The sequence below is a fragment of the Camellia sinensis genome, chromosome 8 (genome assembly GCF_055761805.1).
Source record: "Camellia sinensis isolate YWXY chromosome 8, ASM5576180v1, whole genome shotgun sequence".
In the NCBI taxonomy this organism is placed as follows: Eukaryota; Viridiplantae; Streptophyta; class Magnoliopsida; order Ericales; family Theaceae; genus Camellia; species Camellia sinensis.
This window is the reverse complement of record NC_138968.1, coordinates 38,743,670-38,770,257: the sequence shown is the minus strand read 5'-3', so window position 1 is coordinate 38,770,257 and position 26,588 is coordinate 38,743,670. Positions and strand designations below refer to the sequence as shown.

The 26,588-nt window shown below is 32.7% G+C and overlaps 1 long non-coding RNA gene and 3 other non-coding genes across 4 annotated transcripts; all 4 read left to right on the top strand.

The window, feature by feature from the left end:
* The first annotated feature begins 10,255 nt into the window (after window positions 1-10,255).
* LOC114293494 (small nucleolar RNA Z107/R87) lies at window positions 10,256-10,359 on the top strand. Its single transcript, XR_003640077.2, has one exon. It is a non-coding gene; the product is annotated as a small nucleolar RNA Z107/R87 (small nucleolar RNA).
* Window positions 10,360-10,485: 126 nt separating this feature from the next.
* Window positions 10,486-10,590, top strand: LOC114293493 (small nucleolar RNA R30/Z108). The gene has a single exon (XR_003640076.2). It is a non-coding gene; the product is annotated as a small nucleolar RNA R30/Z108 (small nucleolar RNA).
* A 542-nt stretch (window positions 10,591-11,132) lies between these two features.
* Window positions 11,133-11,223, top strand: LOC114293496 (small nucleolar RNA snoR31). Its single transcript, XR_003640078.1, has one exon. It is a non-coding gene; the product is annotated as a small nucleolar RNA snoR31 (small nucleolar RNA).
* Window positions 11,224-11,652: 429 nt separating this feature from the next.
* On the top strand, window positions 11,653-18,211 carry LOC114293482 (uncharacterized). The gene is made up of 7 exons (XR_014337582.1): window positions 11,653-13,451; window positions 13,545-13,654; window positions 15,560-15,883; window positions 16,324-16,846; window positions 16,977-17,205; window positions 17,583-17,779; window positions 17,918-18,211. It is a non-coding gene; the product is annotated as an uncharacterized LOC114293482 (long non-coding RNA).
* Window positions 18,212-26,588: the final 8,377 nt, after the last annotated feature.

The following is a 26,588-nucleotide window of genomic DNA, read 5'->3' as shown; positions in this document are numbered from 1 at the left end:
CTATGTAAACATCACACGCACAACATGCTAGAACACTTAAATGTTGAAACTAGTGAAGAGTTTTACACTAGGACCATGCAATGCAATGCTCAATTGGCTAAACGAACCCCAAATAGACCTCATGCATGCCAAAAAAGTGGCTAAAATGGACTGAAATGATAGCATGATTAGCAAGAAAAAGCATGCTCAAATGATAGCTCGCAAGCAAGGCACAAAGCTCAACTCTCAAATACAATTAAAGAGTGATAAATATGAGAATATGACAAAGATATAAACTCTGAAATTACATTCCAAAGGATGCTAAATCATGCATATATGACAACTAAAGCATGCTAGTGGGCTCAAAGCTTAAAGCTAGCCAAGGGACTTACACCATGGCCATAACAAGCAAACCCAAAGGGCCAAGGTGATTCAAAACAGTCCTAAGGCAGGCTAAAACAAGGCTAGAAACATGCTTGAACGGGGCTAACTCGTGCTAGAATGGAAGGCACAAAACATGACGTATACAAGGCCAATGAGGAGGATTACACTACACCTACCAAAACCAAGCATGAGATGACTTTGCCAATAAAAATCAGAGTTGTATTATGACAAAATAAGACCAAATACTCACTAAGATGGCATCCCAAAAGCTTAGGCATGATGACATACATATAAGGCTCATATTTAAGGCATAAAGCACAACCTCTTCAATGCATTGAAAGAGTGAAAGATGTGAGTGAATGACCATGAAATATGCTCTGAAATCACATAACAAATGATGCCAAATCATGAAGATAGTCCAAGCAATGCATGCTAGTAGACTCAATACACAAAGCTAGTGAGCAAGATTGAACCATGGCTATACAAAGCAATGCATGCATGACCAAAAAAACACAAAACAGAGCTTAAGAATGGTAAAACATGAACAAAATCTTCTTGGAGTTAAGCCAAAAGCATGCTAGAATGATGGTCAAAAGCATGATGCATGTTAGGCTAGTGAATGGAATTGCATTACAAGTGCATGAAGCATGCAAGAGGCTATCAAACCAACTTTAGACCGAGTAATGACATGCTAAATAATGACCAAAAACATGCTGAAATGGAGCCCATACATGCTTAACAAACATGCTACTTCACGAGGCATATAAGGCTGGTTTGTAAGAATTACACTACAAGTGTATAAAGCATGCATAAGGTGACCAAACTAGCCATGGAAGGAGTTAAGGCAGGTCCTAAAAGTCACGAAAAAGTGCTTGAACTAAGCCTCAAAATGGTAGAAACACATGCTCATTTGACAGGCCAATAAGGCATGTAAACAAGAGAAGATGTGGGGGGACAACCCCCACGCATTTGGGACCTCAAAATAGGGTTTTTATGACTGAAAGGGCCATGAAAAGTTATTTTGAAAGGCCTTAGAAGATGGCTCAAAAGCTATACAAGCTAAGGAACAAAAGGGAGAGACAACCCCCTAACACAAAATAGGCCTGAACCATCACTTTTAGAACCGAAAATCAGACAGTTCTTCAGTTCAAAACCAAGCCAAAAATAGTGTAGAAAGATGGCAAATCAATAGTGCAAGACAAGCTTAAATGCGGTAAGTTGTATACCTTTGAAGCAAAGCACACACTAGGCACAAAAGAGGCACTAAACCAAGCTTTAATCCTCATTTTAGAGCTTAAACAAGGCTCCAAGTAAGCTTCAAGCAACCTTAACCCATAGACGGACCACTTTCATCAAGGATGTCTAGGCAAAAGATAGGTATTTCTCTACTTCCATGCACAAAAGGCAAGAGAGAGGCAAAGATTTTTTATCCAAAATTGTAGAGAGAGAGGGTTTTTACAGAGAGAGACTCCCCAAATGTTCTAACCCCTTGAATATATGAGATATAGCTTTATATATAGCAATTCAAGAGCTTTTGGTCGAAATATCTCAATTGGAAATATCTGATGCAGTGCACAACAGCTAGAGGAGAAATATTTGCCAATTCTGGGCTTTCTGGACACTTTTGGCTGATCGGCTATCTTTGGTGTCAACCGGCCATCATTTTTGGCTGATAAGGTTCACTTTTGGCCTACCTATGGCCGATGAGGTCCAATTGTGGCCGATGAAGTCCCATAGAGGCCGATGGAAAAAATCAGTCCTAGTCCCTGACTTGAAGCAAGCCTAATTCCTTCATCTGGACTTCTTTTCAGGTCATTCTTGAGCCTAAACTGTAGCCCCAGAAGTCTTCTTTCCAAATTTGGCAGCCTCACCTCAAAATTCCATGTGTGCTAAGAGATATCCCTCTTTTAGTGAAGCTTGCTCAGTTTCGATCCAACCGGAATGATGCCCAACTTCAACCAATCATATCTCCCCCATCCGAACTTGGCTTTAGGAGATTCTTGAGTGTAAAATGAAGCCCCAGAAGTATTCTTTCCAACGGTGGTAGCCTCATATCCTAAATCCAAGTGTATAGATAGATAGGCCTGATTTAGCGAGGACCGCTCGACTCTCTCTTAGCGATTCATGCCCAACTTCTTCCTCAACTAGGTTTCTTCCCTCTTCTCCTCTTTTCTTCAACTCCAAACCCATAAAAAAGGTGTTTTGAAATATTTTTCAAAGATTTCAACTCTCTTTCATTCATTTCCACTTTGTCCTTGCTCAGCTTACCGAAAAGCGCAACATTTGACAAAATGCGAGCCTCGGAACATCGTAGAAACTTCTTTTCAAAAAAATATTTTGAAAGAGAGGGTTTTAAAGTCTAAAAACCATTCAAAATAGCTTTGGTCCAAAATGGGGTGTGAGGTTCGGGTTTGACTCTCCTTTTGTCGAAGAAATTGAAGTTTTGCCCTGCATATCTTTCATCACCAAGTAAACCATCAGTAGCGCCCAAGTCTTCAGGGCGGTCAAAAATGGAGTGTCTACAATTGGGTACTCGGTTCGATGAATTTGGCACCGCTCAGAACTCACTAATTCAACAATTTGGTGAGTTTCGTTTAGACTCAAGGAGACGTGATGAAGTGACAAGGAACCACATTGATGAGATTGACTATCGAGTGACTCAGGTATACCATCACTATTTTCCTACACCTCCATCACCACCTGACAATGATGCTTAACTTGTTGAAAAATCAATTTAAATGGTTCACACCAATATCATGCTGTGATTACATTTTATTTTCTTATTTTGTTTTGGTTATTTTGTTTTCTCATTTTGTTATGGTTGTTTTATTTTGTTATTTTATTGTAATCTTTTGTATTCACGTAATGAATAGTCAATTTTTTAAAATGCATTGTAAAATTAACCAGTAACAATGTTATAACAATCTTTCAGTTATATGTATTGCAAAAAAAATTCGTACATAAATTAATAAAAATGATTTTATAAATGTGCCATCGAATCCTTCATTTCAATAAAATGAGAAAATTAAAATGAAAATTATAAAATGTTTACGAATTAATAAAAAAAATTAATTAATAACAAAACCATTATGTTAATAAACTGCAAAAAACAAATTAACAAATATAATCGGCTGAAATGAAATAAAACAAGTTAAAAATTAATAATTATACTTTTTTTTAATAAAAAGGAAATAAAAATTAATAAAAACTTGCCTACATGGTATAATATCTGAACATAACAAAACCATGATGTTAACACGAAAAAAAAAAATTCAAAACCTACAATTGTAAATTAATAACAAAGCCTTAAAATTGTTTGAAATATTAAAAAGGAAAAAAAACAAGTTAAGAAAAAAAAATCCAGCCTAACATTAAATAATAAAAAAATGGCAAATTAATAATTATACATTTTGTTTAATGAAAAGGAAAAAAACAATTAGGCATGGTTTTATCACTACTCACAAAAGTTAAAACGAGTGACATAATTCGGCACTATTCAAAAATAAGAAATATTAAAAAAATAATGTTGCACACACCAAATTCTCAAACAAGTCTGACTTATTGCATGCAGAATTCACTTTTTTTTGAAACGAGCTTCTATTTACGTGCACTAGTAAGTTAGTGTTGTTCGATCCATGGGGAGTCATCACGGGTCACGTTTCAATAATCTGAACTATTTAATGTATACAAATCGTCAAATACTATATTTAGTTGAAAGTTCACTTTGATCAAATATCGGTAATTATATGATCAAATCAGTTAAAATTTCTAAAATGGATGGTGTTATAATTAACGGTTGAAAACAAACTAATCCGATGAGATAGCAATCCATATCCGATGAACGTGCTTTTTTAGAAGAAGATAGTACTCGACGAGTTCTACACATTGAACGTTTTTTATTAGCAAAAGGTACCCGTGGTGGGTCCCTACAGGCCGAACAGCACCTCCAATTCAATGCCCGAAAAAGTAAGGACACATCTCCCAAAATGTCACTCTACCAACGTTGTCCCATAGCCTTCAAATTGTTCAAAAATGGTAAAAGTAAATTAATAAAAATATGTGGTCTACAAATTAATGTTTAAATTACAATTTTTGATAACAAAACCGTTATTTTATTGAAATGAAAAAGCAAATTAATAAAAAAAATTCGGCTACCGTGAAATAAGAGAAGTTCAAAAGTAGTAGTTATATATTTTCTTTAATGAAAAGGAAAAAAAAATTAGTAAAAACGTGTTTGGTATAAAAATTATTAACAAAACCATTATGTTAATAACATGAACAAAGACAACAATTAATAAAAAGACATTTAAATTAAATAGTAAGGCCAAAATTTCAATACAAAGGAAAAAAATAAAGTAATAAAAAATGTCGTATACCGCGGAATGTCTAATAACATTATTAAAATTAATAACACATCTATCCATGCCGAACAATTTTTTTTTAATAAAAAGTTAATGAACATCATAAACTGAATGAATATCATAAACTACAACTTTTGCATGCATCATTCAACCATCAAATTCAATAAAGTGTATAAAATTGCATATTACACATATTAACAACAACATATTTAAGTGTCTTCATAAACGTAATAACATTTTGTTGATTGACCATGTCATGATCTTTGTGTTCCCTTTCCTTTCATTGCCATTTAGCCCAATCCTTGTACTCAGTATTAGTTATCCTACAAAAAGAGAAAAGAAGTCATTAAATGCACTTTTACATAAAGTGGGCGAAGTTATGTAATAAAGGTGTGATAATGATTGAAACTAGTAAAATAATTATACATTTAAAAACATTAGTCACTACGATATTCACTTGCCTTGTCGACATCACAAATCTATCCATGGCCAACATGATTTTGCCACATAGCTGTAGCAATTGCATCCCTAAAGTTCGATTGGTACGTTAACCCATGTTATGACTTGTCAACATAGTTAGCTTGGTCTCCGACAAGCCCGTCTGCTTCCGCTTCTGTGGCCATTTCATTATCAACTTCCATAAACAATGGGTCCATATCTGCATGTAAACGGATCCAATTGTGCACGACACAACATGCAATCACGAGAAGGCCTTGTCTTGTAGACTTGTAATTTGGCATGGACAACAATATTGGGAATCGCTTCTTCAGAACACCAAATGTTCTTTCTATGACATTGCGTAATGACAAATGTCGATGGTTAAACAATTCCTTAGGTCCTGAATAATGATGGCCATGAAACTCTTGCAAGTGATACCGTTGGGAACGAAATGGGGCAAGAAATCCAGGCATGTTCGTGAAACCAGCATCCACTAAATAATACTTGCCTACATATAAATAATGAATACACTGTTCTATCAAACAGATGTAGAAAAAAGAATTCCGAAAAGTGTACCGTATGTTATTTCGAGACACTCACCATTGGGTGGGTATGGGAACTGTAGATCAGCTCTTGTAATAGAGTCAACTAAAATAGCACTGTCGTGAGCGCTACCTTCCCATCCAGAATTAATAAATGTGAACAACATGTCGAAGTCGTAAGCTGCGAGTATATTTTGCGATACCGTAGATTTGCAACCGCGGAATGTATTTTGTCTTGAAGCAGGGACCCATGCATCCACCAATGTGCCATCGATAGCACCGAAACAATCCTAATTGACAGATATTTGTTTGACATTAAAAGCGAAACAAACTTGCATATTACTTTTATAACAAGAAGAAAGAAAAATATCGAACGTTTTTGTTATGTAGAACTTACAGGACAATCAATAAATTCATACCTTGAACCAGGGAAAAAACCTCATGTCATTTAAAATTTTTGCCGGTATCTCATCTTGGTTACGTGGTTTGATAACCGTTGATGCAAGCTTGCATAATGCCCGCATAACAATTTTTATGTGCCGACAAATTGTTTCTGTGGAGTGTTGAAATCTATCTGCCAATAGTCGATGGCGATCATTTTATGCAAAAGTGTATAAAAAAATTCCAAGCAATTCCTTCACACTGATATGCATATGTTCAGTATCGATAAAGCCATTTTGAAGTAAGGTGTCTTTCAATAAAATGAATGTTTGTGCATCCATTCGCATAATGTCCATCATTGTTTCTGGATGCCTATTCAACAAGCTAAAAATGTAATCATCACCTTTGAATGGACAAGTTCGCTGCGGTCGGCGACTACTTGACACGTTGATATGGCAATGCATGAAAGCAATCATCAAAAAATCCATAAAATCTTCAATAACCTCATCCTCCTCTGATGAGATCTCTATTGCATTATTTTCTGTGTTGGATGACATATGGTTTCGCCTACATCACAGTAAAAGCATAATTATAAAATAATGTTTGACAAATCGTAACACATACCATTATTGGTGAAACTGAATTAAAAAGTGGCTACATGAATAGTCGGTTTTAGTCATTTACCAGCGTACACTGAAATTCATACGACACCAAAATTTGTTTACTAAGTAGTCATATTGTAATAAGACAACATATTTTTAATAAAACAGAAACTACTTAAAAGTTCAATAAAAGTAAACATACGAAAATAGAAAAGGAAGAGCATCTCATTCAATGAAAAAAAATGATAAAAAACAAAGCAGGAATCATGAAATCATCTTGCACACTGGCAAGGAGATTCGCTAACACAATGAAAACACAACTTCTCACTTCACTGCAAAGCGAAGATCATAGCTAAGTGCATATGGGTAGGAATACGCATAAAAAACCTTCGCTATTCTTTGTTCTTAAACAGTGTCAGTGCCCTAACATACTGCACCGGTGGTATGTCCCCAAGCTCCAGCAATGTATCTCGACATGCATCAAGGGAATACTCATCACCACCTGCACTTACGGCCTCTGTCTCATTTTCTCGTGCACGTGAATGTTCTGCTTTTGCATATACGTAGGATGTGAAAGCTGCGCACACATCATCGAACCCACTTGACCATGACTTTTTGGAACGACCACTGTCAGTGTGGCTGCTTGTAGGGCCCCTCTTGTGACTTTTGCCCTTCGGATCCATGTACTCATCTCCGAATAAGTCAACATGAATGGCCTCAGCAGCATTACTCCCACCAACACCAGGGTTCCAAAATTTATTTAGCATTTCATCTTCTTCATCTAAGTCAAGGGCTCCTTGTGTGATGCACGAGACAAGGCCCCTATGGCACAACAATTTTCAACAATTTCTGTCATTTCTTGGAAATACTCAAATCCTTTTGTCCTAAACTTCTTTACATTTCTTGGAGCCTACAACAATTGAAAATAATGAATTAAGCATACTGTATGTGTCATGAGATATATGAAGGAAAAAATTGAAAATGGTACAGGTTAATGAAAAACCTTATCCCAAAATTCATCGGGTACAACAACAGTGCCTATAATGGGATCACATCCCAGACCAGTCTGTGCCTGAAGTCGCTTAAATGTCTGGTAATTAGCTTTCAATCGCTGGTATTTTTGTCGCACCTGCTTTCCTGTATATCGAAATCCATACAGATTGTGCAACTAATTTGCATAATGATTCCAATGCCTAATTGTCCATGAAGTAGTACGGCCCGTTGTTTGATTTTTTTTAACCTCCTCCCTCAACATGTTTATTAATTTCATTTCAATAATGGGAGTCCACATTTTGGTATCTTGATTGTCATCAGAATTGTTTTCATCCATCTATAAACATACAAATTATATTTAAACTACTCTGGGGTGAATATAAAAGAATAATAGAGCAAACTACTCTGGGTGTGGATATAAAAAAATAATAGAGAAACAATTATTTATGTAGGAATGAAAACTAATCTTTATTTTCAGCTCTATTAAAAATGTTAACAAAAGCAGATGTTTTGAAGGACAACACAGATAAAAAAAAAAAAAAAAAAACTACATAGCATTAATGTTTCCTTGAAGTTGCTAAATAATGTTAGGAGAAACAGAGACAAAAGGGAGAAACAGATTTGAAGGGCAAAAGGGAGAAAATAAAAACACATAACTGATTATAGAAACATAACTGATTTTTTGAAGGCACAAACAGAGACAATCCTAAAAATGTTATAACATTGTCTGTATTTAAATAGTAAAAAAATAACTAAAAATTAAGTAAAAGAAGAAGGCCAAGAGAAGAGAAGGAAGAAATACACAGAAGAACTAGCAGAAGAAGAAATAAAGGGTAGAGGGAGGTCGACCGGCCGGATGACCCGGGGTACGACCGACTCAGCTATTTTGCTTGGCAAAAGGTGCAAACGGTTCAAACAGATCATTTTTCATATCTCAAACTATTTGTATACTCGTTTGGACTTCTCAGAAATCATTTAAGAACTGATTTTGACTTCTCAAAAATCATTTGCACATAACAGATGAAGGATATATTTACTAGATTAGTGGGAGTTGAATAGTTATTGCCGGTGATAGAGTACGTACAGTGACTGAATGAGCGACTTTTTGCTAATCGTCTGATTCAACAATATGTTTCATGAATTTGACCTGAGAGAAATAAATAATTGGAATAAAATTAGGGATGATTTTTTCAAATTAGTGACCGATAAGATATGTGAAATAAATTGCTGAGTTATTTGACCTCGCACTTGTCGTTGTTTGGTTGCCCGTAGAAGGAATCGTCCACAACGCACAAATTGTAAGTCGCTCGATTTGTGAGAGATGGTATGAGTTGGGAGTGGGTTCACAGGATTCATCATTTATAAAATGGTCTAAGTTCTCTGTGAATACTACCCATGACGAATTGGGTTGTCATGATCTTTGACGCAGAGAAAGAAAGATGGGTAGATCAGTTCACGTGAAACTTTTCAGAGAGACGATGGACATGGAAGCCTTTCAGAAAGGAAGAGGAAGGAGGCTGAAACGTTGAAAGTGGAGAAATGAATCACAAGGCTGCCAAACGGGTTTTCAAATTGTAATTTGAATTATATGGTGGAATTGTATTTTGAAAGTGGTATCCAAACGTGATGCGTGAATGATAGTGTTGAAATGTAATTTAAAAACGCAACCAAACAGAGCCTTAGATGCGTACTCTGTATTATCCATTGCTGACTTGAATAGGAAATATAATAAAAGAATGATTAATTTGAAAATACTATAGATTGCACTTTTTTTTTTAATATCAATTAGTTTTTGACCATTTTGAATTGAGATATAATAATAATAAAAAAAATTTCATTAAATTAGAATGTTCAACCAATCTTTTGAGATGCAAATAGAGCCATCCAGGTTAAATTGGTCAAACTTTGCTACAAAATTGAAAATTAAACTTAATAAAAAAATTAAATTTCAAGATATAATAGTAATAAAATATTTTCATTAAATTAGGATGCCAATAGAGTGACTCAGGTTGAATTGGTCAAAATGGGTTACAAATCTAAAACTTAAACATAGGAGTGGCAAAATTACCAAATCTAATTGTATTTTTTCCAATCCAATTTTGTTAAAATAGGTTTGGAAGAAAATTGATAGGGTCAGATAAATTATAGACGTAAGATGGGTTAAATTATCAAAATTAGAATAAAATATAAAATTGTATCGATAAAGCAGTTGATTTTTAAATAAAAAAAATTGCGTACAAAATCCAAAAAACCGATCCATTTGTCAAACTCGGGTGAATAGCACCTTTTTCTACTAAATTAGGTTTGATAACATCTTGATCAGGTGTAGGAAAAGCTTTTACACCTAACCGTGATACAAACAACTCCCTTCCCAAACAAGCCCAAAGGAGGAGGTTCACGATGAAAAACCCTAGCTTAGCCCCTATAAATACATAGCAACTCTCAATCTAGTCTCACCACAAGTTTAAGCAGTTTGAAGTTCCATCACAAAGGTTTTCTAGGGTTTCTCATCTTCTTCCTCGTCCTCTTCTTGCTTATAATTTTTATTGTATTTTGAAGTTGAAATTTTGATAGAGATCGCAGTGATGACTCCATGAAATTCAAGCTCAACAGACCGGAATGCAGGTTTCTCTTTCTAGAGAAATTTGCGTGTCGACAACCCCGCTGAACTGAGCGATTCTCTATCTTTCTCTCTCTATATGTCTATATATATATATGTTTAAATTTATAGCTGTGTCTATGTATATATGAATTTTATTTCTGATTAGATTGTCAATTTTGTTTTTTCCGTTTGATTTGGGAAGATGAGGTTGCGATGAGGATAAATAAGCTCCCTCTTCTGAACTGGAAAGTTGAGGAAAAATGCTGGCAGAATCGAACCTATAACTTACTTATGCCACCACTGAGTAGTCTCTTTTCCCAAGTTTAAATTTTGCTTCTTCTTTGTCTTCTTAGGCTTTTATGTCCCCAAAAAAGATTGTATTTTTACTGAATTTTATTTGTTGTTGTGTTGATTGTAATGTGTATGTGTGTTCTGTTTTTTGGGTTTGTTCAGATCTTGTAAGGAAATTTGGCTGTAAAATGGAAGGACTTGGATAGTTAAAATTTTGATCTTGAGAACTTTGTTTATGGGGCATGAAATATGTAAAAGTTAGTTATTTAAAATGTTTTGTGCTTTAGGGTTCTAGTTTGATAATTTTTTAAAAATAAAGTACTTATATTTTCTCTTCTCAATCCACCTATAATAGTTCCTTAACTTGAAATATTTTCATTCAAACAGAGTCTTAGTTTGCATTAGTTTTGTTCCAAAGAAGATTGTGTTTATTCTGATTTCTCTGTTTATGTGCTGATTGTTTTTTTTTTTTTTTTTTTTTTTTGTGGTTATTCTGATCTTTGACCCCAAAAGATTGCATATTTTCTTAATTTTATTTGTTACTGTGCTGATTGTAATGTGGATCAGGATGAAGCAACATTGAAATAAATCCAACACTTGATCTGAGGCATTATCTGTCATGTGATGCTAACCTTTGCTTCTGAATCTTATTTTATGGATTTTTCAAATTCATGATGCTTTTCATAGATTTTTTTGAAGATTGGGTTTTATAATAGTAATTATTATCATGATTTTATTTTCTCATCATTTTACCCCATTTGTTAACAGAACTTTACCTTGAATATTTGTCTCTTTTAGCAATTAGCAATTGTTTTGTTAATAAGTAATTACAATTAATTTTTCCATGTTTTGTCAGTATATTCTGTAAATTAATTCCTGAAGTGGAACCCTTTTAAATAGTATTTATACAAATTGCAATGGCTTCATTTTAAAAAGGAAAATGTTTGGTAACTCAAATTTTTGCGGCTCAAATGGCTCAAATCTGTCAAAACGACGTCGTTTTACACTCAAAATCTGTCAAAACGACGTCGTTTTGACAGATTTGAGCCATTTGAACCACAAAAATTTGAGCTACCTAGCATTGTTGTTTTAAAAATTAGATACAGATGTAATTCAGTTTGAAGCAAGTGATCAAGGATAAAGAATGATGGGATTTCTTAATTTTGTATTGCTAAGTTGCTTGTAGGCACTTTTGCATTTGAATTCTTGTGCAAAAATGCCATTGTAGTGTCCATGTTGTGGGTTGTGTGAATGAGGATGACAAATAGTTTTTGGCATTATTGACATGAAGCTTTGCCTTTGATTTGTAAATGTTGCTTTTGTTTATGAAGTATTATATGTATTTCTTAGTTCGATTTTTTCATATCCTTAGCAAGCTATAATCAAGTGATGAAGAATGGAAAAATCTTAGGACACCATTGGACACAGCTTTTTGACGTTGTGGGTGAGAATACCATTTTTCTGATGACGTGAGCTTCACTAATATATAACTTTTTTGGTTTTGGTTTTGTTTTTCAAGAAAGTTTTCAAAAATATTTTTCAGAATTTTTTTTTTTGTTTTTAATGAATTTTTTAATATTTTAAATAATTTTTTTATTAATATTGAGACTTATTTAATATAAATATATTTAAAAAATATAATATTTGTGAATTTTTTTTAAAAAAATTTTATTAATTTTTTTATTAAATATTAAAAATAAAATAAAAATTATGAAAATTTAATATATATATTTTTTTATATTTATTAATTTTTTAAATTTTTTTTATAAATATTTTATTATTTAGATATATTTAAATAAGATATATTTAAAAAAATAAAAAAGGTTAAATTATGAATATACATTTTGAGATTTATTTAAATTATAAATTATTTTATGTAATTTTAGAAATTATATTATATTTTTTAAGATTTTTAATTTTGTAATAAATATGTTCTTTTATTAGTAAATTATCAAATTAATTAATAATTTTTAATATTGTTAAAATTTTATTTCAATTAATAGTTTAGATAATTTTATTATTGTATAGATGAATAGTTTGAAATTTTATTTTTTTAATTAATTCTATAAAGTAAAAAATTTTGACAGAAATTATTTGTAATTTTTCAATTCATAAGAAACAATTCATATTTTAAATAAATTTTAGAAGGTGTATTTGTAATTTATCTATATATATATATATATATGATCCTTGTGTTCACTATTATTGTTTGCATTTGCAATTGATTTGACTATCTTATGAGATAATTAATACATGTTTGTGTGAAAGATAGTAGTTTGACTTTAACTTGTATTATATTAGGAAAAATGTTATTCATTTAAAATAAATTTTGAAAATTTTTATTAAATTTCTTACATGGACGTGAGATTCATACAAATTCACATGTGTTTGAATTTTATATCTATGTGAGAGATTTGATAGAAAATTTAAAGTTTTGTTTAGATGCGTTTTCAAATTATATTTCTATCTTACCACTCCCACTTTAAGTCTGGATGACTTTCAAAATAGAATTCTATTATATATCATTCAAAATATAATTTGAAAACTCATTTGGCAGCATTGTTTTACATTTTTCTATTTTCAACATCTTTAGCCTTCTTCCTCTTTCTTTTTGAAAAACTTTCATGTTCGTCATATGTAAGAAGTTTCACGTGCAAAAAAAAATATGTAGGTGAACTGATCTATTCGTCTTTCTCTCTTTCAAAGATCAGGACTGAATATTCGTCACGGGTAGTGTTCTTAGAGAACTTAGAGTATATTATAAATTATATTTGTGAACTCCTCCCTATTCATGCCATCTCTCACAAATCAAGTGAGTTACAATTTATGCGTTGTGGAAGATTTATTCTACGGGCAACCAAACAACGATGACACCGAGGTCAATAAATCACAAATTTATTTTAAATGTTTTTTTACAGGTCACTAATTTTTTGAATCATTCCTAATTTTATTCTCAATTTTTTTTTCTCAGGTCAAATTTATCAAACTTATTGTCAAATCAGACGATTATCAAAGAGTTGCACATTCAGTCACTGTACTCACTCCATCACCGGTGATAACTATTCAACTCTTACTAATTTGGTACGTATATCTTTCAATCATTTGTTATGTACAAATGAGTTTTGAAATGGTTTCTGAGAAGTCCAAAAGAGTATAGAGATAATTTCTGATCTGTTTGAACTCTTTAAACGGTTGAAGCTAAGCTGGTCGTCCCTTGGGTTATTTGGCCTGTCGTTCCTCGGGTTATCCACCTGGTCGACCTCCCTGTTTATCCTTTTATTCTGCTCTTCTTCTTCTTCTGCTTATTTCTTCTTGTGGTCTTCTTCTTTTGTTTATTTGTGGTTATTTTTTTACTGTGTAAACTTACTTCACAAATTTTTTATAGACAATGTGATGTGATTTTTATTGTCTTTGGCTTTTAAATCATCTGCCTTTCCTACAGTTGTAATAAACATTAATGTTATGTGATTTTTATTTTGTCTCTATGTTGCCCTTCAAATCATCTGTTTCTCCTAACATTATTTAACAAGTTGAAGTAAACTTTAATGTTATGTGGTTTTAATTTTTCTCTATGTTGCCCTTCAAACCATCTGCTTTTTATAACATTATTTACCAAGTTCAAATAAATATTAATTTTGCTTTGTACATAAATAATTATAATTGGTTTTTGCTCTGTTATTTTTTTTATATCCACTCCAGAGTGTTTAAATATAAATTGTATGTTTATAGATGGATGGAAACAATTCAGATGACAATCAGGATACAAAAATGTGGACTCCTAGAATTGAAATGAAATTAGTAAACATGTTGAGAGAAGAGGTTAAAAAAAATCAAATAACAGGCTGTACTACTGTGTAGACAATTAGGCTTGGAATCATTTTGCAAATCAATTGCACAATTTGTATAGATTTCGGTATACAGCAAAGCAGGTGCAACAAAATACTAGCGATTGAAAGCTGATTACCAGACGTTTAAGCGATTGCAGGCACAGACTGTTCTGGGATGGGATATCATTGTAGGAATTGTTATTGCACCTAGGGGTGAGCAGCGGATATATTGATCCGCCTAAATCGATTGAACCAATTTGATCTGTTGCATTTTGGATGGATGCGTGATGACGAGCGGATGGTTGCAGATTGATTTTTTTCAATCCGCCTAGTTTTGGACGGATGACGGATTTGAGGTTCCTTTAGTTGCAACCGAACTGCCAAGCTACGAGCACCATTAGTAATTTGTAAAATTTTGTATTTTTAATTTGTTTAGATATTCTATTTGTGTTTTCAATTGAAAAAAAATTTAAATATTCTATTGAAAAAAATAAGTGTATTATTTATCTATATATTTTGATTTTTAAATCTAACTCTAAAAATAATAAATAAAAAAAATGATATATGTTGGTTTTTGTTTTTTAAAAACAAATATAGGTGTAACAATACAGAGGGATACATGCAGTGATTGTAATATTTTTTTAAGTCTTTAACTGTAATTTTTTTTTAAGAAGTGTAAAAGTTGAATTATGTCAAGTTTATAAAATTTTAAACCGTCAAATCGATTTGTATCCATCAGCTAATCTGTTAATTCGCTCAATTCACATCCGCTAGATTGACGGACGGATGCGGATTGATTTTCTCCAATCCGTCAATCTAGCGGACGGATGCGGATTGATTTTCTCCAATCCGCCAATCTAGCGGACGAATAGTGGATTGCGGATTGATTTTTTCCAATTCGCCAATCTAGCGGACGGATAGTGGCCGCAATCGATCCGCGTCCATCCCTAGTTGCACATGATGAATTTTGGGATAAGATTTTTCATTAACCTGTATTATTTTCAATTTTTTTTTGGTAACATTTCATCACATATACAGTATGCTTATTTTTAATATTTTCAATTGCTGTAGGCTACAAAAAATGTAAAGAAGTTTAGGACAAAATGATTTGAGTATTTTAAAAAAATGACAGAAATTGTTGAAAATTGTTGTGCTACAGGGGGTCTTATCCTGTGCATCCACACAAGGAACCCTTGACTCTGGTGAAGAAGATGAAATGTTTAATAAATTTTGGAGTCCTGAAGCGGCTAAGAGTAATGCTGCTGAAGTCATTCCTGTTGATTTATTCGGCGATGAGTACATGAATCCAACGAAGGGCAAAAGTCACAAGAAGGGCCTTATAAGCAGTCAGATTGACAGTGGTCGTTCCAAAAAGTCACGGTCAAGTGAGTTTGATGATGTGTGCGCAGCTTTCACATTCTACGTAAGGCAAAAACATAACATTCACATGCATGATCAAATGACACAGAGACTGTAAGTGCAGGTAGTGATGAGTATTCCCTTGATACATGTTAAGATGCATTGTTAGAGCATGGGGACATACCACTGGTGCAGTACATTAGGGCACTGACATTGTTTAAAGACAAGGAATGACGAAAGTTTTTTATGCGTACTCCTACCCATATGCGCCTAGCTATGATCCTAGTTTTGCAATGAAGTGAGAATTTGTGTTTTGATTGAGTTAGCAATTCTCATTGTCGTTTTGCAAGATGATTTGATGTTTTACATCAATATGTTGTGTTATAAACAAGATGACTACATGTTAAACAAATTTTCTTCTTGTATATATTTTAGTAGATACTGGTAAATGACTAATGCTGACTATTCATGTAGCCACTTTTTAATTTAGTTTCATCAATAATGGTAAGCGTTAGTATGTCGTTAAATATATTATTTTATAATTAAGCTTTTACTGTGATGTAGATGAAACAATATGTCATTTGACATAGAAAACAATGCAATAGAGATCTCATCAGAGGAGGTTGAGGTTATTGAAGATTTTATGAATTTTTTGATGATTGCTTTTATGCATGACCATATCAACGCGTCAAGTAGTCGGCAATCGCAGCGAACTTGTCCATTCAAAGGTGATGATTACATCTTCAGCTTATTAAATGGCCAAACAATGATGAACATTATGCGAATGGATGCACAAACGTTCATTGTATTGAAAGACACCTTACTCTAAAATGGCTTTATCGATACTGAACATATGCATATCAGTATCTAGGAATCGCTCGGAATTTTTTTATACACTTTCGTACAAAATTATTGCCATCGACTACTGGCAGATAGATTTCAACACTCTACGGAAATAATTTGTCGGTACATTAAAATTGTTATGCGGGCATTGTGGAAGCTTGCATCAATGGTTATCAAACCACGTAACCAAGATGAGATACCGGCAAAAATTTTAAATGATAGGAGATTTTTTTCCTGGTTCAAGGTATAAATTTAATGATTGTCTTGTAAGTTTTTAATAACAATAAAGGACGATATTTTTTTTTTCCTCCTGTTATAAAAGCAATATTCAAGTTTGTTTTGCTTTTAATGTCAAACAAATATCTTTCAATTAGGATTGTGTCGATACTATTGATGGCACATTGGTGGATGCATGAGTCTCTACTTCAAGACAAAATACATTCCGCGGTCACAAATCTATGGTATCGCAAAATGTACTCGCAGCTTGCGACTTCGACATGTTCACATTTATTAATTTTGGATGGGAAGGTAGCGCTTATGACAATGCTATTTTAGTTGACTCTATTACAGGAGCTGCTCTATAGTTCCCACACCCATCCAATGGTGAGTGTCACAAAATAACATATGGTACATATTTTGAAAATATGTTTTTGTACATCTGTTTGATAGAATAGTGCATTTATTATTTACATGTAGGCAAATATTATTTAGTAGATGCTGGTTTCACGAACATGCCTGGATTTCTTGTCCTATTTCGTTCCCAACGCTATCACTTGCAAGAGTTTTATGACCGTTATTATTCAAGACTCAAGGAATTGTTTAACCATTGACATTTGTCGTTACGCAATGTCTTAGAAAGAACATTTGGTATTCTGAAGCGATTTTCAATATTACGGCCCATGTCAAATTACAAATCTACAAGACAAGGCCTCTCGTGATTGCATGTTGTGTATTGTACAATTGAATCCGTTTGCATGCAGATATGGACCCATTCTTCATGGAAGCTGATAATGAAATGGCGGCAGAAGCGGAAGCAGACGGGTTTGTTGGAGACCAAGCTGACTATGTTGACATGTCACAACATGGGTTGACGTACCAATCTAACTTTAGGGATGCAATTGCTTCTGCTATGTGGCAAAATCATGTTGGCCATGGATAGATTTGTGATGTGAATAAGGCAAGTGAATATCGTAGTCACTAATGGTTTTAAATGTATAATTATTTTACTAGTTTCAATATAATAGCACCTTTATTACATAACTTCACCCACTTAACGTAACTGTGAATTTAATGATTTTTTTTTCTTTCTTTGTAGGATAATTAACAATGAGGACAACGATTGGACTACATGGCAATTAAAGGAAAAGGAACACAAAAATCATCACATGGTTAATCAACAAAATGTTATTACGCTAATGAAGGCACTTAAATATGTTGATGCAATGTATAATATGCAGGGTCAAACACTTTATTGAATTTGATGGTTGAATGATGCATGCAAAAATTATAGTTTATGATATTCATTCAGTTTATGCTGTTCATTAACTTTTTATTAAGAAAAAATGTTGGCCATGGATAGATTTGTTATTAATTTTAATTTTTTTATTAATTTGTAGACGACATTTTTTTATTACTTTATTTTTTTCATTTTATTGAAATTTTGGCTTTGTTATTAATTTAAATGTCTTTTTATTAATTGTTTTTTTTTTTGTTTGTTCATGTTATTAACATAATGGTTTTGTTAGTAATTTTTATAGCAAACAAGTTTTTATTATTTTTTTTTTCGTTTTTATTAAAGAAAATATATAATTATTAATTTTTAACTTTTTTTATTTCATTTTAGCCGATTTTTTTTTTTTAATTTGTTTTTTTCATTTTATTAAAATAATAATTTTGTTATTAATTTAAATTTTTGTATTAATTTGTAGATGAAATATTTTTATTAATTTATTTTTCTCATTTTAAAACAATTTGAATGTTTTGTTATTAATTTTAATTTCTTTTTATTAATTTTTTTTGTTCATGTTAACATAATGGTATTAATTTTTTTTGTTCATGTTAACATAATGGTTTTGTTATTTTCAGATATTATACTAAACAAGTTTTTATTAATTTTTTTTCCTTTTCATTAAAGAAAATGTATAATTACTAATTTTTAACTTTTTTTTATTTCATTTGAGCCGATTTTTTTTTTTAATTTGTTTTTTTCATTTTATTAAAATAAATGGTTTTGTTATTAATTTAAATTTTTTTATTAATTCGTAGACTTTTTTTTATTTTTAATTTTAATTTTAATTTTTTCATTTTATTGAAATGAAGGCTTTGTTATTAATTTTAATTTCTTTTTATTAATTTTTGTACGATTTTTTTTTAATTTCATAATATAACTCACAAATTGTTATAATATTGTCACTGGTTAATTTTACAGTGCAGAAAAAAAAATACTATTCATTACTTAAATACAAAAGATTACAACAAAATAACAAAATAAAATAATCACAACAAAATGAGAAAACAAAATAACCACAACAAAATAAGAAAACAAAATGTAACCATATCATGTGTGAACCATTTAAATGCTCATCAAAACAAGTTAAGCATCATTGTCAGATGGTGGTGGAGGTTGAGGGAAGTAGTGATGGTACACCTGAGTGACTCGATAGTCAATTTGATCAATGCGGTTCCTTGTCACTTCATCACGTCTCCCTAAGTCTATAGGAACTCACCAAATTGTTGAATTAGTGAGTTCTGAGCGACGACAAATTCATCGAACCGAGTACCCAATGTATTGACTTGATTAGCCACTTGTTGTTCCCATTGTAGGCGTTGATTGTACCGTTCTTGTTCCAACGCTAAATAATCAGTCCAGTATGGAGGTTGTTCATTTGGTGGCATGGCATTGTCATTTGGTTCTTCCTCATCAGGTATTGGTTCATTCTCAAAATTAATAGAGCCCAGTAAGTTTTCAGCACCACCAACTCGGGTCAATGTGTACTCAGAAATTGGTGAAGTGATTCTCATATCTACTTCACTTTCAAGGTTAACATGATGCGCTTTGAAAATTTTGGTTAACAAAGCTCCGAAAGGTAGTAACCGACCACTAAGAGTACCAAGATTTGCAACCATCATTTCTTTCAGTAACTTGTAGCATAAATCTAATGTTTGTCCAATTTCAAAACAATATAACAAATAAACATTAAAACATGGAACAACATTAAAATATCTTTTTTTTGGGAGTGACATTTTCAACTATCCATCGATGGAGAATACGAAGGTGGGATTTTAAATGTCTTGCTTGTAAATTAGTGTCGGTAAATCGATTCTCACAAATTGTGGTATAAACCTCAGTTAGATCACCAACAATGTTAGCTAACTAAGCCTCTGTTTGAAAATGGCATTGCAAATCTCTTGTTTCAACTCCAATAATTTGTGCGAAAGTGTGGGGGTTGAGTGTGATTACTTTCCCTTTCACATAAGAGGTCAGACTACACTGTTCCACTTCTCTCTCAGTAGATCTTAAGTGAAGGTAAAATAAATATATAAGACGGGATATACCTTATGTTGTAAATTAGTTAAAGGTAACCATCCCATTGTATCCAGTCTGCTAAGCAACAATGGATCATATTGAGAAGGTAGATTTACCTTTGTCCCTGTAACAATTGGTCGATTAGCAAAATTTGAATAAGCCTGTTCGTGATTATATGTGAGAAAATCAACAGTTGGATAGCGATAATGTTGTTGCTGTGGTTGACGTTGTATAGGGTTAGAGGTTTCGCCACGTTCGGGTCTCACCCTTTTTGTTCTCGGCATGATGACTGCAAAAGTTAAGAAAAATGGATGAAAAATGTATGAAACATGTATAGAAAAATGTATGATGTTGGTGTGAAAAAAAAAGGAACAGATAGGCAAACTGAGCATCTGCTAAAAGGCAACTAACAGATAGCGAAACTGAGCGCAGAAGGCAAACTGGTGGCTGAAATCGGATGATTGGCCGGTTGTTCCGTATGGTGGATTCTTCACCTTCCTGCAACTCAGCTCTAAAGCTATCAAGAATATGAACTGTGGTTCAAACTAACCTTTTCTCTCTTCCTTCACACGGATATCTACACTGAATGTAGCCAATATTGTAGGGTGAAGGAGTTGATGAAGTTGTTGGAATGAGATGGTGAAGATGGTATGGTTAAACGAATGCAAAGATACTGACTTATATAAAGGCTCAGGTCCAGAAGGTTTTTTTTTTCCTTATTTGCTTTTCATTTCTTTAGTATACTGATCATTTTTTTTTCTTACTTATTTTTAATTTCTGCCGTATACTGATTACCGACTATCTGTGCAGGTTTTTGGCTTCTTTTTTTTTTCTCTTTATCGCACAGTGATGAACTGACACCCAGCATAGGAGGGGGTGGGTATATTGGATGAGTGAAATTACACTATTACCCTTTTTATTTTATTCTTACATAACAACCTGCCATTCTATGAAAGATGGGTGAATTGGTTATTTTGTACACAAATATCACTCTGCCCCCCAATTGTATGAGCTTCACGGGTGGGTGAGAGTTAGGTGACAATAATGAACTTACAAAAAGATACGATTTTTTTATTAAATTAATAATTTAATAAATGAAAAAATGTTGATAATATTTGATAACGTTTTAGTTTTAGTTTGTATTTAAAAATATTGAACACATTGATTTTTGTTAATTTTTACCAATATATAATCTCCAAAGTTGTTGACTTCAACAAAATTTTTGAAAAATATTAAAAACGTATTGCACAAAATGTTTGTACAAGCCTAAAAAATAAATTTTAGAAAAATTAATTGACACAAAATAATTGACTTAGAAATTATTTAAAAAAAAATTTATTCAAAAAAATTACTTAAAAAAATTAATTAAAAAATTTATTTTTTTATTTGAGTATTTAAAAATAGTTTGGTTATGACTGTTGATTAAAAATACGGATATCGATATATGAGTTGTGTGTTTGATTATCAATTATAGGTTGAATTAAGTTTTGAAAATTACTTTGAAAACTCATCACCAAACAAATTTTCTTATTTCACATGTCACATCAAACTTTCAAAACTGAATTCCACATACAATTCAAAACTCAATTCAACACTATATTCAAAAACTATAACCAAACAAATTTTTTACACTCAAATCATAATTTCACAACTCACAAACTCAAAATACAACTCATACTCTCAAATCATATTTACAAAACTTTACCAAACACAACCTAAGACTTTGTTTGGTTGTATTCTCAAAATACAATTCCACCATATCATTTGCGTTTTACGTTTGGATACGATTTTGAAATCATAATTCCGCGGTATCATTCAAAATACATTTGGACTTCTCGTTTGGCACCTTTGTTCTTCATTTCTCCACTGTCAAAAGCTTTCAACGTGTCTTCAGTCTTCTTATTTCTGAAAAGCCTTCATGTTCTTCATTTCTAAAAAGGTTCGCGTGCAACAAGAAATTTAAAGTTGAACTTAACTACTCGTCTTCCTCTGTTTGAAAGATCACGGCTAATGATTCGTCACGGGTCGTGTTCGTTTCTATGAACTGACCATTTTATAAACTATATCTGGGAACCCCCTTCCTACCCATACCATCTCCCACAAATCAAGTGAGTTACAATTTGTGCGTTGTGGAAGATTCACTTTCCGGGCAACCAAACAACGACAAGGTCGAGGTGAAATAAATCACAAATTTCTCCCAAAATTATTTTTACCGCTCACTGATTTTCTGAAACATCCAAAATTTTATTTGAAATTTATTTATCACAGGTCAAATTTGTCAAACCTATTCTCGAATTAGACGACTACCAAAGAAGCGGACATTCACTCACTGTAACCACTCCATCACCGGTGACAACTATTCTACTGATCTGGTACGTGTATCCTTCAATCCATCTGCTATTATGTAGAAATGGGTTCTCAAATGGTTTCTGATATGTCCTGAATTGTTCGAACTGTTTAAGCTGAGTCGGTCAACTGCCAGGACAACTGGCCGGTCGTCCCCCAGGTCATTCGGCTAATTGACCGGTCGGTCGACCACCGTCCTTTCAATCGAGCTCCACTCACCCCTTTCATGCTTCTCTTCTTCTACTCTTCTTCTTCTGCTTATTTCTGGTTATTTTTTATTGCGTACACTTGTTTTACAACCTTTTTATAGACAATATTATTTGGTTTTTGTTGTTGTATCTGTTTTGCCCTTCAATTAATATGCTTTGTCTAACACTATTTAACAAGTTCAATTGATTAATTTTGATTCGTACTTAGACATAATTGTATTTGGATTTTTGCGTTGTTATTTTTTTATATCCACTTCAGATTAGTTTAAATATAAACATAATTGTATTTAGATTTTTGCACTGTTTTTTTTTTTTATATCCACTTCAGATTTGTTTAATATAAATTGTGTGTTTTTAGATGGATGAAAACAATTCAGATGACAATCAAGATACACGAATGTGGACTCCCAGAATTGAAATGAAGTTTATAAATATGTTGAGAGAAGAGGTTAAAAAAAAATCAAACAACAGGCCTTAGTACTGTGTGGACAATTAAGCATTAAAATCATTTTGCAACTCAGTTGCAAAATCTATATGGATTTCGATATACATCAAAACAGGTGTGACAAAAATATCAGTGATTGAAAGCTAATTACCAAACTTTTAAGCGACTGCAGGCATAGAATGGTCTAGGATGGGATCCCATTGTAGAAATTATTGTTGCACCCGATGAATTTTGGGATAAGGTTTTTCATTAACTTGTACCATTTTCAATTTTTTTTTTTTTTTGTAACATTTCATCACATATACAGTATGCTTATTTTCAATATTTTCAATTGCTGTAGGCTACAAAAAATGTAAAGAAGTTTAGGACAAAAGGATTTGAGTATTTTCAAGAAATGACGAAAATTGTTAAAAATTGTTGTGCCATAGGGGCCTTATCCTGTGCATCCACACAAGGAGCCCTTGATTCAAATGAAGAAGATGAAATGCTTAATAAATTTTGGAGTCCTGAAGCTGGTGGGAGTAATGCTGCTGAAGCCATTCCTATTGACTTATTCGGCGATGAGTACATGGATCCAGCGAAGGGCAAAAATCACAAGAGGGGCCCTACAAGCAGCCAGACTAACAGTGGTCGTTCTAAAAGGTCACGATCAAGTGGGTTCGATGATGTCTGCACAGCTTTCACTACCTACGTACAGACAAAAACGGAACATTCAAGTGCACTATCAACTGACACGGAGGCTGTAAGTGCAGGTGGTGATGAGTATTCCCTTGATGCATGTCAAGATGCATTACTAGAGCTTGGGGACATACCGCTGGTCCAGTATGTTAGGGCACTGACACTATTTAAAGACAAGGAATGACGGAGGTGTTTTATGCGTACTCCTACCTATATGCGCCTAGCTATGATCTTAGTTTTGCAGTGAAGTGAGAAGTTGTGTTTTGATTGAGTTAGTGATTCTCTTTGTCGTTGTGCAAGATGATTTGATGATTCCTGAATTATTTTTAATCATTTTTTTTCATCCCCATGATATGCTATTTTTTATCCGTCTTCATATATTTATTTTTATTGAATTCTTACACTGTTTCTGTTTTACATCAATATGTTGTGTTATTATTCTGCATTCTTTCATGTCCGTTTTCTTATGACAAGAGGACTACATATTAATATGTTTTTTCTTCGCGTGTATATTTTAATGGATATTGATAAATGACTAAGGCCAACTAAATGTAGCCACTTGTTAATTCAGTTTCACCAATAATGATAACAGTTAGCATATTGTCAAACATTATTTTATAATTATGTTTTTACTGTGATGTAGCCGAAACAATATGTCATCCGACACAGAAAATAATGTAATGGAGATCTCATCAGAGAAGGATGAGGTTATTGAAGATTTTATGAATTTTTTGATGATTGCTTTTATGCATGACCATATGAATGCGTCAAGTAGCAGATGACCGCAGAGCACTTGTTCATTCAAAGGTGATGATTACATTTTCAGTTTATTAAATGGCCATCCAGACAGGGGCAGAGGGAAAGAAGGACGAGGGGGGTCACATGCCCCCCCTCAGTTTTGAGATTTTTTTTTTGTCATATATAAAATGTATTTTTTTTTTAACATATTTTTTGGTTAAGGATTTATTATATTGTTTAGAACAAGTAGTTATTTAATATTTTGAAAGCACTATGTGGTATTACTTATGTAATAGTTTAAACCAATAATATAGCGAAAAATCTTATAGATTGGATATAATGAACTCATTATTTTAAAGCAATTGACAGACTGCTTAGTGTGATTTGTGATTTCTCATGCTTTGAACATTATGTAGGCAATGTTATATGGTATTCTAAAACTGTTTAATAATTTTCATTCAAAACACATCATTTATAAGCAATGTCATCTCTTTAATATTTTTCTATCAAATAACAATTAAATAGATTTTATAATAATTTGTGCTATAAACGATGTGTTTTTATTTTCTAAAATTAAGAATTTTGATTATATCACCATCCCGCACCGAGCTATTTTACACTATTATAGAATTTTAATTTGTTCCTATTAATAATGAATATGTAATTTTTTATGCTTAAATTTAGCTCATAAAATTATTATTATCTTAATGTTCATCATGATTTTTTTTTTTAAATAAAAAATTATAATTAATAGTGCCCCATCTAACTCAATTTTCTGGCTCCACCACTGCATCCAGAAATAATGATAGACATTATGCTAATGGATGCACAAACATTCGTTTTATTGAAAGACACGTTACTTTAAAATGGCTTTATGGAAACTGAACATATGCATATTAGTGTCGAGAAATCGCTTGGAATTTTTTTGTACACTTTCTCACAAAATGACCACCATCGACTACTGGCCGATAGATTTCAATACTCCACGGAAACTATTTGTCGGCACATCAAAATTGTTATGCGAGCATTGTGCAAGCTTGCATCAACGGTTATCAAACCACGTAACCAAGATGAGATACCGGCAAAAATTTTAAATGACAGGAAATTTTTCCCCTGGTTCAAAGCATGACTATATGTTTGTCCTGTAAGTTTTCAATATCAATAAGGAACGATATTTTTTTTTTATGTTATAAAAGTAATATCCAAGTTTGTTTCGCTTTTAATGTCAAACAAATATCTTTCAAGTAGGATTGTGTCGGTGCTATCGATGGCACATTGGTGGACGTATGGGTCTCTGCTTCAAGACAAAATACATTCCGCGGTCGTAAATCTACGGTATCGCAAAATGTACTCGCAGCTTGCGACTTCGACATGTTGTTTACATCTATTAATTTTTTATGGGAAGGTAACACTCACAACAACGCTATTTTAGTTGACTCTAATACAAGAGCTAATATACAGTTCCAATACCCATCCCATGGTGAGTGTCACAAAATAACACTGTATATTTTTTGAAAATATTTTTTGTGTATATCAATTTGACAGAGCAATGCATACATTATTTACATGTAGGCAAGTATTATTTAGTGGATGCGGTTTCACAAACGTGCCTAGATTTCTTGCCCCATTTCGTTCCCAACGCTATCACTTGCAAGAGTTTCATGGCTGTCATTATTCTAGGCCCAAGGAATTGTTCAACCATCGACATTCCTCGTTATAGAAAGGACATTTGGTGTTCTGAAGAAGCGATTCCCAATATTGCGGTCCATGCCAAATTACAAGTCTACAAGACAAGGCCCTCTCGTGATTGCATGTTGTGTACTGTGCAATTGGATCCGTTTGCATATAGATATGGACCCATTCTTCATGGAAGCTAATAATGAAATGGCAGCAGAAGCGGAAGCAAATGGGTTTGTTGGAGACCAAGCTGACTATGTTGACATGTCACAACATGGGTTGACGTACTAATTGAACTTTAGGGATGCAATTGCTACTGCTATGTGACAAAATCATGTTGGCCATGGCTAGATTTGTGATGTGAACA